This window comes from Triturus cristatus, chromosome 5_1 (assembly GCF_964204655.1).
Source record: "Triturus cristatus chromosome 5_1, aTriCri1.1, whole genome shotgun sequence".
NCBI lineage: Eukaryota > Metazoa > Chordata > Amphibia > Caudata > Salamandridae > Triturus > Triturus cristatus.
The window spans coordinates 885330649-885349955 of NC_140587.1; the positions used below are offsets into that span (position 1 = coordinate 885330649).

Sequence of the window (19307 nt, forward strand, 5' to 3'; positions counted from 1 at the left end):
TCGCTCCTCTTTTCCATCTACTGCAACTGTGAAATCACCAGAGCAAGACGCAATAAATTTCTGCCTATAATTCTTCTATGCACACAGAGTCATGTTTTCACATTAGTGCCAAAACGAAATTTCTTTGCCAATTTGAAAGCACACTTACTGCTCTTTTTTTTTCGGGCCAAGTGAAAATCTCTTTTTACACTTTGAAATCACTTTTACAGACTGACACATTCTGAAACCTTTTTTTTAAATTTATTTAAATGCACATGTCCAAGCTGTTTTTTTTTCAGACCACCACCGTGTGTATTCTCTGTGACTGCCTACACTCCAGCAGGGGCAACCAGCCTTAGTGATGCTGAATGTATTTGCATTACAGACTTAAACCTGAAAACCCCACTCGCTTCTAATTACTGTGCATGACTATACATGGCAAGCACATGGGTGTGTGCTAAGCCTCTGCTTCTTCCCCCAAAAATTCGCTCCTCTTTTCCATCTACTGCAACTGTGAAATCACCAGAGCAAGACGCAATAAATTTCTGCCTATAATTCTTCTATGCACACAGAGTCATGTTTTCACATTAGTGCCAAAACGAAATTTCTTTGCCAATTTGAAAGCACACTTACTGCTCTTTTTTTTTCGGGCCAAGTGAAAATCTCTTTTTACACTTTGAAATCACTTTTACAGACTGACACATTCTGAAACCTTTTTTTTAAATTTATTTAAATGCACATGTCCAAGCTGTTTTTTTTTTTTCAGACCACCACCGTGTGTATTCTCTGTGACTGCCTACACTCCAGCAGGGGCAACCAGCCTTAGTGATGCTGAATGTATTTGCATTACAGACTTAAACCTGAAAACCCCACTCGCTTCTAATTACTGTGCATGACTATACATGGCAAGCACATGGGTGTGTGCTAAGCCTCTGCTTCTTCCCCCAAAAATTCGCTCCTCTTTTCCATCTACTGCAACTGTGAAATCACCAGAGCAAGACGCAATAAATTTCTGCCTATAATTCTTCTATGCACACAGAGTCATGTTTTCACATTAGTGCCAAAACGAAATTTCTTTGCCAATTTGAAAGCACACTTACTGCTCTTTTTTTTTTGGGCCAAGTGAAAATCTCTTTTTACACTTTGAAATCACTTTTACAGACTGACACATTCTGAAACCTTTTTTTTAAATTTATTTAAATGCACATGTCCAAGCTGTTTTTTTTTCAGACCACCACCGTGTGTATTCTCTGTGACTGCCTACACTCCAGCAGGGGCAACCAGCCTTAGTGATGCTGAATGTATTTGCATTACAGACTTAAACCTGAAAACCCCACTCGCTTCTAATTACTGTGCATGACTATACATGGCAAGCACATGGGTGTGTGCTAAGCCTCTGCTTCTTCCCCCAAAAATTCGCTCCTCTTTTCCATCTACTGCAACTGTGAAATCACCAGAGCAAGACGCAATAAATTTCTGCCTATAATTCTTCTATGCACACAGAGTCATGTTTTCACATTAGTGCCAAAACGAAATTTCTTTGCCAATTTGAAAGCACACTTACTGCTCTTTTTTTTTCGGGCCAAGTGAAAATCTCTTTTTACACTTTGAAATCACTTTTACAGACTGACACATTCTGAAACCTTTTTTTTAAATTTATTTAAATGCACATGTCCAAGCTGTTTTTTTTTCAGACCACCACCGTGTGTATTCTCTGTGACTGCCTACACTCCAGCAGGGGCAACCAGCCTTAGTGATGCTGAATGTATTTGCATTACAGACTTAAACCTGAAAACCCTACTCGCTTCTAATTACTGTGCATGACTATACATGGCAAGCACATGGGTGTGTGCTAAGCCTCTGCTTCTTCCCCCAAAAATTCGCTCCTCTTTTCCATCTACTGCAACTGTGAAATCACCAGAGCAAGACGCAATAAATTTCTGCCTATAATTCTTCTATGCACACAGAGTCATGTTTTCACATTAGTGCCAAAACGAAATTTCTTTGCCAATTTGAAAGCACACTTACTGCTCTTTTTTTTTTGGGCCAAGTGAAAATCTCTTTTTACACTTTGAAATCACTTTTACAGACTGACACATTCTGAAACCTTTTTTTAAAATTTATTTAAATGCACATGTCCAAGCTGTTTTTTTTTCAGACCACCAACGTGTTTATTCTCTGTGACTGCCTACACTCCAGCAGGGGCAACCAGCCTTAGTGATGCTGAATGTATTTGCATTACAGACTTAAACCTGAAAACCCCACTCGCTTCTAATTACTGTGCATGACTATACATGGCAAGCACATGGGTGTGTGCTAAGCCTCTGCTTCTTCCCCCAAAAATTCGCTCCTCTTTTCCATCTACTGCAACTGTGAAATCACCAGAGCAAGACGCAATAAATTTCTGCCTATAATTCTTCTATGCACACAGAGTCATGTTTTCACATTAGTGCCAAAACGAAATTTCTTTGCCAATTTGAAAGCACACTTACTGCTCTTTTTTTTTTGGGCCAAGTGAAAATCTCTTTTTACACTTTGAAATCACTTTTACAGACTGACACATTCTGAAACCTTTTTTTTAAATTTATTTAAATGCACATGTCCAAGCTGTTTTTTTTTCAGACCACCACCGTGTGTATTCTCTGTGACTGCCTACACTCCAGCAGGGGCAACCAGCCTTAGTGATGCTGAATGTATTTGCATTACAGACTTAAACCTGAAAACCCCACTCGCTTCTAATTACTGTGCATGACTATACATGGCAAGCACATAGGTGTGTGCTAAGCCTCTGCTTCTTCCCCCAAAAATTCGCTCCTCTTTTCCATCTACTGCAACTGTGAAATCACCAGAGCAAGACGCAATAAATTTCTGCCTATAATTCTTCTATGCACACAGAGTCATGTTTTCACATTAGTGCCAAAACGAAATTTCTTTGCCAATTTGAAAGCACACTTACTGCTCTTTTTTTTTCGGGCCAAGTGAAAATATCTTTTTACACTTTGAAATCACTTTTACAGACTGACACATTCTGAAACCTTTTTTTTAAATTTATTTAAATGCACATGTCCAAGCTGTTTTTTTTTCAGACCACCACCGTGTGTATTCTCTGTGACTGCCTACACTCCAGCAGGGGCAACCAGCCTTAGTGATGCTGAATGTATTTGCATTACAGACTTAAACCTGAAAACCCCACTCGCTTCTAATTACTGTGCATGACTATACATGGCAAGCACATGGGTGTGTGCTAAGCCTCTGCTTCTTCCCCCAAAAATTCGCTCCTCTTTTCCATCTACTGCAACTGTGAAATCACCAGAGCAAGACGCAATAAATTTCTGCCTATAATTCTTCTATGGACACAGAGTCATGTTTTCACATTAGTGCCAAAACGAAATTTCTTTGCCAATTTGAAAGCACACTTACTGCTCTTTTTTTTTTGGGCCAAGTGAAAATCTCTTTTACAGACTGACACATTATGAATCCACCATGTGTAACTACAACAAAAACAATTCCCATTTCTATTATTCATTTCTTAAGTTACCACATACATCCCCTCTCAAACTGTAAACTCACCTTTAAAATTAGTTAGTTGTGAAAGAAATGTGTCACTCAAACAGCAGATTATCAGAGCCAGGATCTCTGTTGTGTTCACCTCTCTCCTCTCAGCAGAACCAGATAATGGCAAACTTTCCCTCTATTTTTCCACACATATACATGTAAGTTTCAAATCTCAGTGCTTCCCCCTTTTTTTCAAATGTAATGACACATTTCTATTGGTTGAAAACCAACCCTTTTCCAAAAGTACCCTGCCCCCAACTTGACTTCTGCCTAGTACCCTTCCCCCAACTTGACTTCTGCCTGCTACCATTGCAACAGCTCATGGAACACTGCTGTGTGCAGTTAGGTCAGAAGTTCGACACACAATGTTTCAATTCCACAGAGCAAGAGTGCTTGACTTTTCAATCCTAACTGCAAATCCATAGTACTGTTCTTTGGTTACACATTTTTTTGTACCAATACAAAACATGCTTCTATTAATTTTCACATACAGCCTAGTTTTTTTTCTAGAATGGTATGAAACAGCCAATCAGTTCTTTTTGTTTTGTAAAAAATATGTATGCCTCCATTTCCAAACTGTCTTTCTTTTCATATTGCCATTCTACTGAAAGACACCTCCTGAGTGCATCCAGTTCTCCTTTGAAGATGTTCACAGTGTGGATTGTAGGGCACAGCTATGTCTTCTGGAGTGAAAAGTTTGCAGAGAAAACAGATATGGTGAGAGACCTTGCTTTGCCAAATGTAGACATTAAATGGATTGGTCAGAGAGGGTTAAAGTGGCACCAATTGATGCCATTGGTGAAATCCTTCATGCAAATCCAACACCCTGACCTCATAATAGTGCACTGTGGTGGCAATGACCTAGGCACTTTGACTGGGGTAGGTCTGGAAATGCTTATGAAGGACACCTTTGCACAACTGTTTACACTTTTCCCTAAAACTGCCTTTGTGTTTTCCAACATATGCCAAAGGCAAAAATGGAACTGGTCCAATCATTTCTGTCCACAGATTGACAAAGCAAGAAAGCACGTCAACAAATCTGTTTCTGCTTTCCTCCGTGACTATGGTATGGGTGCCATTTACCACAACAACTTGCGTTACGACATGCAAGACATTTATAGAGGAGATGGTGTGCACTTCAATGATGAAGGGAACAGAGTCTTCCTCTTGAACCTTAGACTCTGCATCGGTACTTACTTGTAGGTACCACTAAAAAAATGACTCCATAAACACAACAGCTCTTTTTAGAGCTCCCTAATTTCTAAACTCTTAAATCTGATTTTCATTTATTTATTATTTTTTTTTTTACCGTACGCTTACCGTAAGCTTACCGTACGCGTACCCCGTGATTTTTTTAAAAATCAATAAATGTTTTTTTTGTACTTTTCTGTCCTTCTTTGACCCCCTCACAAATGTAAGGGGGTCTGTAACTCTCCTCATTGCCCCCTTTCCTTGTTTTCACTCTTTTTTTTCAGAGTGAAATACACAAAATGGCGGCCGCCGCTTCCTGGTTTCGGCCGATTCGAATGTTTACTAAGATCTAAGAGCCAATCAGAATCGCGCTCGCGCACGCCACCGTACGCTTACCGTAAGCGTACCGTAAGCGTACCGTAAGCTGGCTCAGATATATATATTGATTTAAAGGCTATTTTCTCAGAATCTACTGAACAGATTTACACCAAACCTACAAAAGGCACTTCCTTGACCTAGGGACTACCTCTCTGCCAAATTTCTAGTAATTCTGTTCAGCCGTTCGGGCTGTAGCTCGTTCTAAAGGTCCTATGGAAAAATGCATGGGAAAAACGCGTTTTGGGACCCCCCTTTTTTCTCAGCCCCCGCTTGACGGATCCCCCCGAGACTTTCAGGGTAGGAGCGGAGCGTAGCGCCCCACCTATTTTGAGAAATTCGCGAGGATTCGTCGACCGGCGCCAAAGTTATTCAAAATAGAATGTTGAGGTTTTCCTATGGAAACGTGGTCCTAACTATAACTACCTACTGGCGACCGCCAGTAGGTAATATATATATATATATATATATATATATATATATATATATATATATATATATATATATATGAACAAACAGTCCTACTCCAATTGAAGAAGGCACGCACACAGGCTGTAGAGATACGGCATATTTATTTTCTTGGGTCTCCCTTGACCCTGCAACAAAAGAGACGCGTTTCGGCTTCAAAGAAGCCTTTATCAATCTGATTGGCGCCAAAATACACATATGTATATATAGCCCTTCCCACTCAAAGTACACAGGAACATAAAGAAAATACTTTACATTTGAGGTTGTGCCATCGGACAAACCAATAAAGTTATTTAAACATTACCCTGAAAAAATGACTCAACAGTGCAGCTAATACACATAATCATACGTTATTAAATTTGACGTTATGAATAAACTGCAAAGTGCAACCCAGCATGTCTTAACATAATGCTTCCTCCTCCTGCACTGCTCCAGGGATAGACATAATGCGTGCACATGGGAAGAATAAATCACACGCTTATTGTAAATTTCAACAGCGCCAATCCCTCAGAAAAATAAAACTCACAAAGTATAAAACAAAACATGTAAATGTATTAAAAACATCGTGATGTGCATATGAACTCCGCGTTGAGGTTAGACATTTTAACCCCATGGTGTTGCCCCTAATGCTTATGAGAATTGCCAGTAAATGACCTGTACTATGAGTTACGAGCTCAATAAAATGGTATGCTGCCTTTTGAAAAGAAATACATTGAACGACATGAGAGGCAGAGAAATGCACAGGTTAGTAAAACATCACGAAGCTAAATATTGCAAAACAATATGTATAATTTCAGCACGAATGCCAGCCACCTGGTGAATGCTTAAATTCCCACCAAACTACTAGTCCCACAATGCCTCTCTGCATTTGCAACAATGTCTGAAGTTCATAAGCATACAGCCCGAGTCCAAGTCGAAATCATAGGCTCCTTATGTTAATAACTGAAAGTCATTTTCAAACAGATGGAAAATGCACAAGCCGGGAAAAAGTCTCAATGTCACTCGTAAAGCACATCACTGGAAATGGAATTGAAATGGGCACATAACGCTGGGTCGAAGGAGACATATAAACAAAAAATTGAAGTATGCCAAACAGTCCTCACCACATCTGCATCGGCATCTGCGGAGCCCAATCACCAAAGGGCACCAGTTTCTTGAGCAAGGCTTTTCTAGACTGGGGACCCCCAGACCCCGTGCTGGCAGTCGGCAAAACCGCCTTGCTCCGGTATCCAAGCCTCCCACTGCTGTCATCCTCGTTCTCTTCCCAGCGCACTCCTTGGGGGCTCTCCCTCTAGCACTACCGTACTCCTCCAAAGAAATGCGGTCAAAAGGGGAGAGCCACACTCGACTGGTGTTGCATAGACAGCGTTTAGACCGCTAACGCTGAAATTAAATGAACAAACAGTCCTACTCCAATTGAAGAAGGCACGCACACAGGCTGTAGAGATACGGCATTATTTATTTTCTTGGGTCTCCCTCGACCCTGCGAGAAAAGAGACGCGTTTCGGCTTCAAAGAAGCCTTTATCAATCTGATTGGCGCCAAAATACACATATGTATATATTGCCCTTGCCACTCAAAGTACACATGAACATAAAGAAATTACTTTACATTTGAGGTTGTGCCATCGGACAAACCAATAAAGTTATTTAAACATTACCCTGAAAAAATGACTCTACAGTGCAGCTAATACACATAATCATACGTTATTAAATTTAACATTATGAATAAACTGCAAAGTGCAACCCAGCATGTCTTAACATAATGCTTCCTCCGCCTGCACTGCTCCAGGGATAGACATAATGCGTGCACATGGGAAGAATAAATCACACGCCTATTGTAAATTTCAACAACGCCAATCCCTCAGAAAAATAAAACACACAATGTATAAAACAAAACATGTAAATGCATTAAAAACATTGTGATGTGCATATCAACTCCGCGTTGAGGTGAGACATTTTAACCCCATGGTGTTGCCCCTAATGCTTATGAGAATTGCCAGTAAATGACCTGTACTATGAGTTACGAGCTCAAAAAAATGGTATGCTGCCTTTTGAAAAGAAATATATTGAACGACATGAGAGGCAGGGAAATGCGCAGGTTAGTAAAACATCACGGAGCTAAATACTGCAAAACAATATGTATAATTATAAATAATAATTATAAAGAGTTTTGGGACCCCACCTTTTTCTTGCCCCCACTTGATAGATCACCCCAGAAAATGTTCAAGACAGCAGTTAAAGTAACTGGCGTATTAATTTTGAAAATTTTGTGAGGATTCGTCGAGCAAAGCCAAAGTTATTGGCAAATGAAAAAAAGCTCATTCTATGGAAACTAGGTCCTATTTATACCTACCGACTGGCAACCGCCAGTAGGTAGTTAGGACCTAGTTTCCATAGGAAAAGCGTTTTTTTTTTCCCAATAACTTTGGCACCGGTTGACGAATCTTTGCGAAATTTTCAAAACTAGTGGGGTGATCCGTCAGTTCCTGTCTTGAAAGTTTTGTTGTGATTCGTCAAGCGGGGCCGAGAAAAAGGGGGGGGGCCCAAAACACGTTTTCCCAATGTTAATTTCCATAGCTACAGCCCGAACTGCTGAATGGAACTACACCAAATTTGACAAAAAGGTAGGTATTGGTTCAGAAAGAGCCCTTTTTAACCCCTTGCACGCTCATGACGGAGCCGCTCCGTCATGAGCCACGGTTGCCGTGTGCTCATGACGGAACGGTTCCGTCATGTCACGGCCGTTGGCGGCCGCTCCGCCTACGCGGCGCTGTTTCCCCGCCTGTGCGGGGGGACAACGCAAATGGGCGGAGTCATGACGGAACCGTTCCGTCATGAGCACAGCTCAACCGTGGCTCATGATGGAGCGGCTCCGTCATGAGCACAGCGCCACCGCGCTGCCCCCCCGCACCCCCCAGCGGTGCGGCAGAATTCCCGCCGCAGCGAAAGGGTTAAATGGTGTAAATCCTTTTATTATTAAACCGTCTGTGGTCAACACAAACATGTCGGAAATCATAACAGAACATTCAACCGTAGAAGGATCATAGCAAGATGCCCAGAACAGTTAGAACACTAAATATTAATTAAAAAAACGTAACTTATTTTAATTTGCACTTCCGTCTCCATAAATACACTGTACAATCATTTCAAAGAGCCTTGTGCTTTTTAGCAATTAAATACAGTATAAACTAAAATGGATATGAAAAACAAATCAGTTAACGTAACAGTATGCAATTGCTGCATCGGGGGTTGGCTATCCTACACAAAACCCCCAGCAAGTGTTAGTGGACGCATGACAATCATGCTAGAGTTTCACAGACAAGTCGCCCCAGTGCACTCCAAAGGGGGACTCACTCCAAACTGAAGAGTAGGACTCACGAGAGCAGTGCAAGCCCTGCAGCCTGAGTGCCAGGGGCAGCAGGAGGCTGGAGAAGAAAAAGGCATTGTTAGCAGGGAGATCCTTCAACACGGGTGAGGCCCCACTGCAGCGTACCCAAGGAACTGCAAACCTCATCTGAAGCAGGGGACAGGGATAAGTCAGTGGCTAGCGATGAGCCTGTTTGGCAGCTTATCGGTGGGGGTGTGGACAACAGCAGTGGAGATGGCAACTCCGGGTGGTCATCTGTTGTCTTGTGTAGGAAGTGGCAGCGAGAGCCGTAGGGGCAGACACCTAAAGCCTCAAAGGTGCGGCACAGGGTTTTGTGAGCCTTAGCATCCTCTTCAGTGGCATGGGTGAAGTGGCAACGGGTGCCATAGGGGCAGGCACCTTGGGACTGGAACATTCGACAGAGGCCAGCGTGCTTCCTGCGGCCCGGGTGAGAGGGCGGATGGGTCACGGTGGTCGACCTTCACCAGGGCTGTGTATGAAGAGGCAGCTAAGGCTGTAGGGGCAGAAGCCCAGGGAGCGGAAGGACCGGCAATGCTCAGTCTTCTATTTTGGGTGCTGGCTTGGGACATGGAGTTCATGCAGACCGTGAGCAAATTGGTACCGGTCTTCGTAGCTGCAGGTGCCACTCTCAGTGTAACGGCTGTAGAGCTCTGTCTTGTACCGTAGGTAGGGGGGCTGTGTGGTAAGAGTGGGGGTTGCAGGTTCCGGCACAGGGAAGAGGGAGGCAGGAACGGAGTCTGCAGAGTCTTCACCAAAGGATTCCCACCCGGGCAGCATGGATGATACATAAAGCATCAAAGTGTCACCAGAAAAGCCCTGGTGCATGTGACACCCCTCCTCCTCCATGGTACAGTTCTAGAGCTTCAAGTCTCATACCACACTCCCTCTGCTTTACGATGTGTTCCTGCCTCCTCCTCTGTTGTTGTCCCAGACTCTGTGTAAATCCGTTCTGTAGTTCCTGAGAAATGAAAAAAAAAAAAACTTCTGATATCTGGGTGGATGCTAACCCCCCCGAGCACGATCTTGGCTCTAATTGGCTGCCAAAGCTTCAAACCAGGAAGTGTTGGCAGCCATCTCGTGCCTTGCATCGAGAGAAAATCAATGTAACTGCCACCAACAGCAGCAGTTCGGGTTAGTTTGCAAATTAATGAAGAGATTATTTATATATATATATATATGTATATATATTACCTACTGGCGGTCGCCAGTAGGTAGTTATAGTTAGGACCACGTTTCCATAGGAAATCCGCAACATTCTATTTTGAATAACTTTGGCGCCGGTTGACGAATCTTCGCGAAATTTTCAAAACTTTTGGTCTGCTCCTATCCTGAAAGTCTCGGGATGATTTGTGTAGTGGGGGCCGAGAAAAAAGGGGGGTCCCAAAACGTGTTTTCCCCATGCAATTTCCCTTAGGACCTTTAGCCGCAGCTACAGCCCGAACCGCTGAGCGGAATTACACCAAATTTTGCAGAAAGGTAGACTTTGGTTCAGAGATGTGCCTTTTGCATAAATGGTGTAAATCCGTTCAGTAGTTCCTGAGAAAATCAAAATCAAAATCACATATATATCTGGGCGGAGCCTAACCACACATCTCATCGTGAGATCTGATTGGCTGTCAGTACTTCATCCAAGAAGTGTTGGCAGCCATCTTTGGACCAATATACATGATAGCACCTCATTAAAAAGCATTGCAGTCGATAGAAGGTTTTAAGACTTTAGTTACATTATAAATCATTTGTTGATGGTACCACACTAATTTTAGGAATTGTGGTGTGTTCTAAGGTGATTTTACCATGTGAAAAAGCCTTTGGCTGGGATATCATGAATCATGTTTGAGAGAAAACTATTTTCTCATGCTTTTCCCACAGAGGTTTGGAAGGTGATCTATAAGTTTGACATTCTCAGTAAAACATGTACATCCAACAAGGGCAAAGACTGTCAGTTGATTAATTTGTGTTTTACTGCAGCTTCCCAGAGTGTTCTAAAGAACAACTAGAGCGCTAACAGTCCTACTTATGACTAAGGGTGGGCGTAGTTCGCGAAGTAGCACTTCGCGAAGCTACGCAAAGTGAAGTTCGCACTACGCGAGCTACGCGTAGCACTTCGCGAACTGCGAAGTAACATGTTCGCACTGTGCAAGATGTTGTTTTCAATGATTGCACAGTGCGGACAAGCAACCGGCACTGTGCAATCATTGAAAATGGCATCTTGCACAGTGCGAGCTGTAGTTTTCTGCTGCTCGAGTAGATTTTTACTCGAGCTGCAGCTTTCTCAACGCGAACTGGTAGTTTCTCATCGCGAGCGGTCGCGAGCATACGCGACCCCTCGCAATGAGAAACCTGACCTTCTCGCGTTGGGAATCTCGCCGGGAGGTTTATTTTCCATGCTCGCTATCGCGAACAAGGAAAAAGTCTCGCCAGGATGTCATTTTGCTTGCTCGCGGTCGCCAACTTGACGTTGAGGACCGCGAGCAAGCAAAAAATGACCGCAGCACTACGCAACACTACGCTACGCGTGTTCGCACTGTGCTACGTGCAGTTCGCGTAGCGCGAAGTAGCGCGAACTTCGCAAACTACGCGAGCGTAGCGTAGTGCTTCGCCCAGGCCTACTTATGACAAACGTATTGCACACCTGAAGCCATCTTGATTGGAATAAAGTGGTAACTCTTAAAACATTTAATTTAAAAAGGAACAAAATGAGGGGGTTCATTTTGCCATAGAAAGTATGATTAGTGCTGCAGAAAGAAAAATTAGGGCACATTTTGAGTGACTTCTCAAATCCTTTTCTATTTCATTAAAAAATTCTGACATGCAGACTGAAACATGCAATTTCAATACCAGCAGCAGACTTCCCTGGTGAGCAGTAGTTTTACTACAGTGATCTAATGAGCAACTAGAGTGATAACATTCTGAATTTATGGCAAATGTGTGACACATCTGAATGCCTTCTTAATGGAATCAAAGTAAAAAACTGAAAGTATTTTCTACTGAGGAGACTGCAGTAAATGAGGAAATTAGGAAACTTCATAACAAATAAGTCGCCCAAGATGGCTACCAGAGACAAAAGAGCCCAAATGTAGCCCAAATATCATCCAAATGTAGCCCAAGTGTAGCACAATGACAGAATGTCCCAGAGTGTTCTTAAGAACAACTAGAACGCTTACTGTCTTATATATATATTCACTGAAAAAACCATAGGTTTCAGGCTCGTTATAGTTAGTTGGACATTTCATTCGTACAAAACCAGAGAAATTCTGATGTTACAGTTAGTTCATCTAACTATAACTCGTGCCCCCGCAATGCACTGCTGATGACAACACATATTACATCATTCATGACATGGTCAGTGACATCACTGATGATACCACTGATGACATCTCAAATGAAATCACTGATGAGATCACTGATGACATCATCCAGTGACTGTGTGTTTCTCTAAAGTTTAAATATGCTTTATATATATAAATGCCAAGGTGTATTTAGAAATGAGTGGGTGTATGAGTGTACGAATGGATGACTTTCTGGGTGTGTGACTGACTGTATGAGTGAGTGATTAAACGTGTCTTACTGAATGCATGGGTTAGTGACTAAACTGTGTGAATCTCTGTATCAGTCTGTTACTTGGGATGTAAGCGTCTGCATGGGTTGGTGACCAGCTACATGAATGTCTATATTGGTTATTGTTTGGTTACCTGAGTATTTTTATGGGTGCCTCAGTGTGTGTGTGGGTGAGAGGTGCGTGACTCTCTGCAGAGATGTCTGAGTGGTTGATTCACTGGGTGTATGGGTTCAAGACTGTATGAGGAAACAGCTGTATGGGTGGGTCAGTATGGGTATGTTGGTGAGTGAATGGATGTCTTTGTGTCTTTGTGGTAAATGTGCGAGCAACTATATATGTAAAAGACAGTATATGTGAGTGATGGTCTATTTAAATAAATATATGTAAGAGTACGTGATTGTAAGAGTGGCTCAATGGATGAGTGTGTACTGTATGAGTGATTGTATAAGTATGCATTAGTTTCTGTATGGTTAAGTGAGTTTTTTGTGTATAATTGTATAGGTGAGTAAATGGGAGTGTGATTGCTTCTTTGCATGACTGACTAGGTGTGTAAGTAACTCTGGATTAGTGGTGGTGTGTGAGTGTCTGTATAGCTGTATGAGTGCGTATCATAGTGTTGTATTGATGAGTGACTACATGTATGAGTGACTGTATCAGTGAATGACTGGATGTGTTTGTAGACCTATAAATCAGTCAGCGTGTATGTATTAACTGATATTGGTGTGCGTATGGTTTCAAAAAAGGTAGTCTATATTTTAGAGTGGGTGTATGAAAGGTTACATTAGGGTATGGGGAGGTGTATCAGATTTTCACGTGGATGATGTCATCAGTGATATAATTTGAGATGTCATCAGTGATGTCATCAGTGATGTCACTGACCATGTCATGAATGATGTAATATGTGATGTCATCAGCAGTGCATTACAGGGGCGCGAGTTATAGTTCGCTGAACTAACTATAATGCTGGAATTTCTCTGGTTTTGTACGAATAAAACGTGCCTGAAACCTGTGTTGTTTTCAGTGAATTTCAATGGTTATTTAAATGAAAACATGTAAGTCTAATGTGCCTCAATTCTATTGTTTTTCGATTTCTATGTGTATATATATATATATATATATATATATATATATATATATATATATATATATATTATATATTACCTACTGGCGGTCGCCAGTAGGTAGATATAGTTAGGACCTATTTTCCATAGGAAATCCGCAACATTCTATTTGGAATAATTTTGGCACCCGTTGACGAATCTTTGCAAAATTTTCGAAACTTTTGGCCAGCTCCGGTCCACTCTTATCCGGAAAGTCTTGGGATGATTCATGTAGCGGGGGCTGAGAAAAAAGGGGGGTCCCAAAACGTGTTTTCCCCATGCAATTTCCCATAGGACCTTTAGCCGCAGCTACAGCCCGAACTGCTGAGCGGAATTACACCAAATTTGGCAGAAAGGTAGACCTTGGTTCAGAGATGTGCCTTTTGCGTAAATGGTGTAAATCCGTTCAGTAGTTCCTGAGAAAATCAAAAGTAATATCACATATATATCTGGGCAGAGCCTAACCACACATCTCATCGTGAGAAGTGTTGGCAGCCATCTTTGGACCAATATACATGATAGCACCTCATTAAAAAGCATTGCAGTTGATAGAAGGTTTTAAGACTTTAGTTACATTATAAATCATGTGTTGATGGTACCACACTAATTTTAGGAATTGTGGTGTGTTTTAAGGTGATTTTACCATGTGAGAAAGCATTCGGCTGGGATATCATGAATCATGTTTGAGAGAAAACTATTTTCTCATGCTTTTCCCACAGAGGTTTGGAAGGTGATCTATAAGTTTGACATTCTCAGTAAAACATGTACATCCAACAAGGGCAAAGACTGTCAGTTGATTAATTTGTGTTCTACTGCAGCTTCCCAGAGTGTTCTAAAGAACAACTAGAACAGTCCTACTTATGACAAACGTATTGCACACCTGAAGCCATCTTGATTGGAATAAAGAGGTAACTCTTAAAACAAATGAGGGTGTTCATTTTGCCATAGAAAGGATGATTGGTGCTGCAGAAAGAAAAATTGGGGCACATTTTGAGTGACTTCTCAAATCCTCTTCTATTTCATTAAAAAATTCTGACATGCAGACTGAAAAATGCACTTTTAATACCAGCAGCAAACTTCCGTGGTGAGCAGTAGCTTTACTACAGTGATCTAATGAGCAACTAGAGTGCTAACATTCAGAATTTATGGCAAATGTGTGACATATCTGAATACCTTCTTGATGGAATCAAAGTAAAAAACTGAAAGCATTTCCTACTGAGGAGACTGCAGTAAATGAGGAAATTAGGAAACTTCATAACATATAAATCTCCCAAGATGGCCACCAGAGACAAAAGAGCCCAAATACAGCACAAATATCACCCAGATGTAGCCCACATGTAGCCCAATGACAGAAGTGTGCAAAACACGTATTTTTTGTGTTTTTGCAGTTTTATATAGTGCAGACTTGTCAGGTAATAGAGTGCTTTACATGAGCATTGGTTACATCACACAAGATCAAATTCATTTTGGTTGTAGACATGGGGAGATTTAGTGATTTGACCAGAATCACAGAATGTTGAGCTGAAGCAGAAACTCTAACCTGGTTCCCCAGTTGCAAAGACTACAGCTCTGGAAGTAACACCACAACCTCTCCCCTAAGTGCAACATTTAATCAAGTGGTCAACTGGATAAGAAAACATAAAGATAACAAATAATTTTAAAGTGCTTTGTCGCTATTTGAAAACTCAGAAAATATGTCCTCATTTTAGTTTTTTTAGAGCACTAACCATAATTTTGATGCAAATAAGACCCTCTCATATATGTAATTTCTAAAGGAAATGTTCTAGATATTACAGTTTTGATTACATCAAGATGACGTCAGGCGTTGCACACTTTAGTAATAAATATAGAATGTTAGCAATCTAGTTGTTCATTAGGATACTGTTGAGAGGCAGAGGCCAGGGGCACGGACTCTGAAAATTGAAGGCAGGTAGGAGGGTGCAGAGGCAACAATTTGACCACACTGGGCAGGCAGGAAGGGCAGTGACAGCACAACAGACTATGGAGGGCAGTGGAAAGGGGGGCAGGGGCAATAAACCAACAATACAGGACTGGCAAGAGAGGCTGTGTCAATATAATAGACCATTGTGGGCAGAAGGAAGAGGCAGTGGTAGTACAACCATACATGCCAACAGACCCGATTCAGCCAGGAAACGTCCAATGTTTTTAAGCTCAAATGGGCTTTATTTGATTTGTCTCCTGTCTACAATCTCCTCTTTTTCAATGTAACTCGAAGGGGAAAATCAATGCCCCATTTTTTTTTCAAAATCTCCCTCTTACCAAGTTCAAAATGTTCACAAGTATGGTACATTGGATCATGGAAGGCAGGAGGAATTGGGGTAGGGACATGGACTCGGATAACAGAGGACAGGAGGGACATGGAGAGGTGAACCAAACTGACCCTACAGTGCAGGCATCAGGGTTTGCAGCAGCACAATACACAACACAGGGCATGCGGGACGGGAGTGCAGCACAACAATCCATAGAAAGCAATAGGGAGGGGACAGGACCATGCACATGGACAACAGAGAACAGAGGGGAAAGAGGCAATGGTAGCTAGCTGACCATAATGGACAGACAGGAGAGAAAGCTGCAGCATAACAGACCATAAAGAGCAGGAGGGACGGATCAGGGGCATTACAATGGAACAGACAAGCCAGGGGGGAGGGAATAGGGGTCTGCACATGGAAACAGAGGGCTAGGGGCAAGAGGGCAGGGCAGGAGCAGCAAGATGACCATGGAGGTTAGGTAGGATGGGCACTAGAAACAAGACACACCATGGAGAGCAACAGTGAGACTATGATGGCATACACACAGACCATGGAAGGAAGGTGGAAGGGGGTCAGTGGCAGCTATCTGACCACACAAGGAAGGTGGGAGGAGCTGTGGCAGCACAGAAGACCATGTAAGGCAAGCAGGAGGGTTAGTGGCAGCACAATGGCTATGATGGGCAAGAAGGGGCATGCACAAAGGACCATGGAGGATAGAAGGGAGGGTCAGGACCTGGGCACAGACAAGAGAGTTCAGGGGAAGGGGTCTCACAACAGACCACGTGAGGCAGGCAGGAGGAGCAGTTGCAGCACAACAGACGAGGGAGGGCAGAAGGGTGTGGCAGTAAAATGGACCATGGAGGACAGGAGGAAGGGGATAGGGGCATGGCATGTGGACAGGCAGGGTGGAGGTGGCAGGGACAGGTTACAGTCATCTGACAATGCTAGGCAGGTGGGAGGGGAGTGGCAGCTCAACAGAACACTCAGAGTAGATAGGAGTGGCAGGTCCATGGAACATGGTGGGCAAAAAGGATAGAGCAGGGGCATGCACAAAGTCATCTGAGGGCAGGGGGAAGGAGAATACGGACAGCAAGCTAAGCACAGAGGCTAAGCAGGAGGTCAATGATGGGGCATAGAATTGGGCAATGGAGGGCAGGAAGAGTGGACTGGTACATCATGCTAAATGGAGGGCAGTGGCAGCACATCAGACCATGCATGGCAGGAGGGAGGAGGCTAGTCCATGGATTCAGACAACAGAGGATAGGGAGGAAGTGGATGGGGCAGCAAGCTAACTGTTCAGAGAAGGTGGGTATTAGGAACTTTATTGTTTTTAAAATGTGTGTCTGTGCGAACTACTTAAAATATGAACAAGTATGCAGCATATTCTCACTTTTATTCAGGAAGAAGAGGACGTTTGTGACTGTGACTCAGGGCTCACTTGGCAGAAACACCCCCTGACCCTCCACCCCATCGCAAAATGTAATGCCCCTGAAAAGGGTAGGTGAACAAAGTGGTATATAGAATATAGTCCTGAGAGCACGATTGAAAATGAAAACTAGATATAGTGTATGGTATAAACTATGCACCAAAAAGTGTGATATAAGATGAACCGGGACGTGAAATATAATATGCAATACATTGTGCGCAATGACAGATTCATTGGAGAGCGCGATATAGCACAGGCACTAGCGCGTGCTATGCGATATGCGCCTTGGAGTGTAATATGCACAGGGCAGTGTTGTGTAACCTAACTAGTCTCTAAAGTTGTAATATGAAATATGTGCTGGGGAGTGTAACATTGCATATGCACTGTGACAAAGATATGGATCCCAGATTGTAATATGTATGGCATAGCGCTGTGCGTTATAACATAGGCATCGAGGAAGGCACGTTAGATGGGGCAATATAACCCATGCGAAGGCAAGTGTGGCATGACATATTCACGGGGTGGTGTTACAGTGCACATGGGCTAGAGAGTGTCATAGCATACGCACTAGCTGGTGGAATACAACACAGAGGTGTGTGGCACTCGGCGAGCACTGGTGGGTGTAACACGGAATTTGGGCTCAGCCAGGAGCGCGTTGTGACTCTCAAGTGAGGTTCGTCTCCTTTCCAGAGAGTAAAATAAAAAGTATTACACATCCGGCGGTGGATGTGTATTTTATTAACCGTGAGGGGGTTTCTTGCATAGTTTCGGTCAGATTTTTGGTGGGATTTTTGTTGAATCCCCTTTGAATGGCTTGGTGTGCGTGTGTTTTAAATGTGCCCATCAATAGCTACCCATGTTTGCATAAATAAACGACAAGGGTGTCTACTTGGAGAGTACCCACCGGCGGGGGTTCCGGGATTAGGCACGGTAGGGCATCAGACATGTCAGAGCTTCACTAGCAGTGTAAATACATTCCACGTGGATTCATTGTACGCATAGTCGCCTTTTAATGAATATCACGCAAATCGTCTTGGTGATAGGTACATACGGTTTGTCCAGCATGTCCTAGGTGTTTCTATAAATATATAAAAACAAATAATAATAAAAAACAAAGGCCGGCCACGGAGGATGGGGTCCCCGGGGCCATAAGTGGCCTGAGGAGGGGGGCAACGCAGCCCCCCTCCTAAAGAATTTTTAAAAAAAGGCCATGCCCCAGGGGTTGGGGTCCCGGGGCCGATTAAGGCCTTGGGAGGGGGTCCCCAGGGCCAATAAATTAGAAAAAGAAGGAGGGCCACACAGCCCTCCTTCTTAAAAAAATTAAATAAATAAAAGACCGGCATCGCGCCAGAAGCAACGCCCCCTCCTTGCAGCACTCTGCAAACGTGCCCCCTGGCCAGTTGTAAGTTGGGGAATTAATTCCCCTTCCATTCTGAGGGTCCCTGAGGGCCAACTAGCCCAACAGGTATGTCCAGTATGCGCCAGGGAGCTGCGTTGCAGACAGGTGTTCTGAAGCCACACCCCTTTTTACACCTTTCTGCAACGCAGCTCTGTGGTGCTTACTGGAGGTACCTAGTGGGCTAGTTTGACCCTAGGGACCCTTAGGATTCAAGGGGACTTAATCTCTCAACTTAGAACGGCCACAGGGTGCGTTTACACAGTGGTGAAGTGAGGGGACGGGGCCTGAGGTGACGTGTGCAAACACACCCTGTGGGGCGGTTTAAGTTGGGGAAATAATTCCCTTTCAATCTTGAGGGACCCTGTGGGGCTAACTAGCCCACCAGGTGCTTCCAGTAAGCGCCATTGAGCTGCGTTGCAGAGAGGTGGTGCAGGCCGTGCCCGTTTTTACACCTTTCTGCAATGGCACTTACTGGACGTACCTAGTGGTCTATTTTGCCTCTAGGGAGCCTCAGGATTCAAGTGGACTTAATCTCCCAACTTAAAACGGCCACAGGGCGTGTTTACACATTGGGGAATGGAGGGGACGGGGCCTGA

The 19307-nt window shown here is 43.2% G+C and overlaps 1 pseudogene; it reads right to left on the reverse strand.

Moving 5' to 3' along the window:
* Nucleotides 1-8873: 8873 nt before the first annotated feature.
* On the reverse strand, nt 8874-9803 carry LOC146831573 (uncharacterized; annotated as a pseudogene).
* Nucleotides 9804-19307: the final 9504 nt, after the last annotated feature.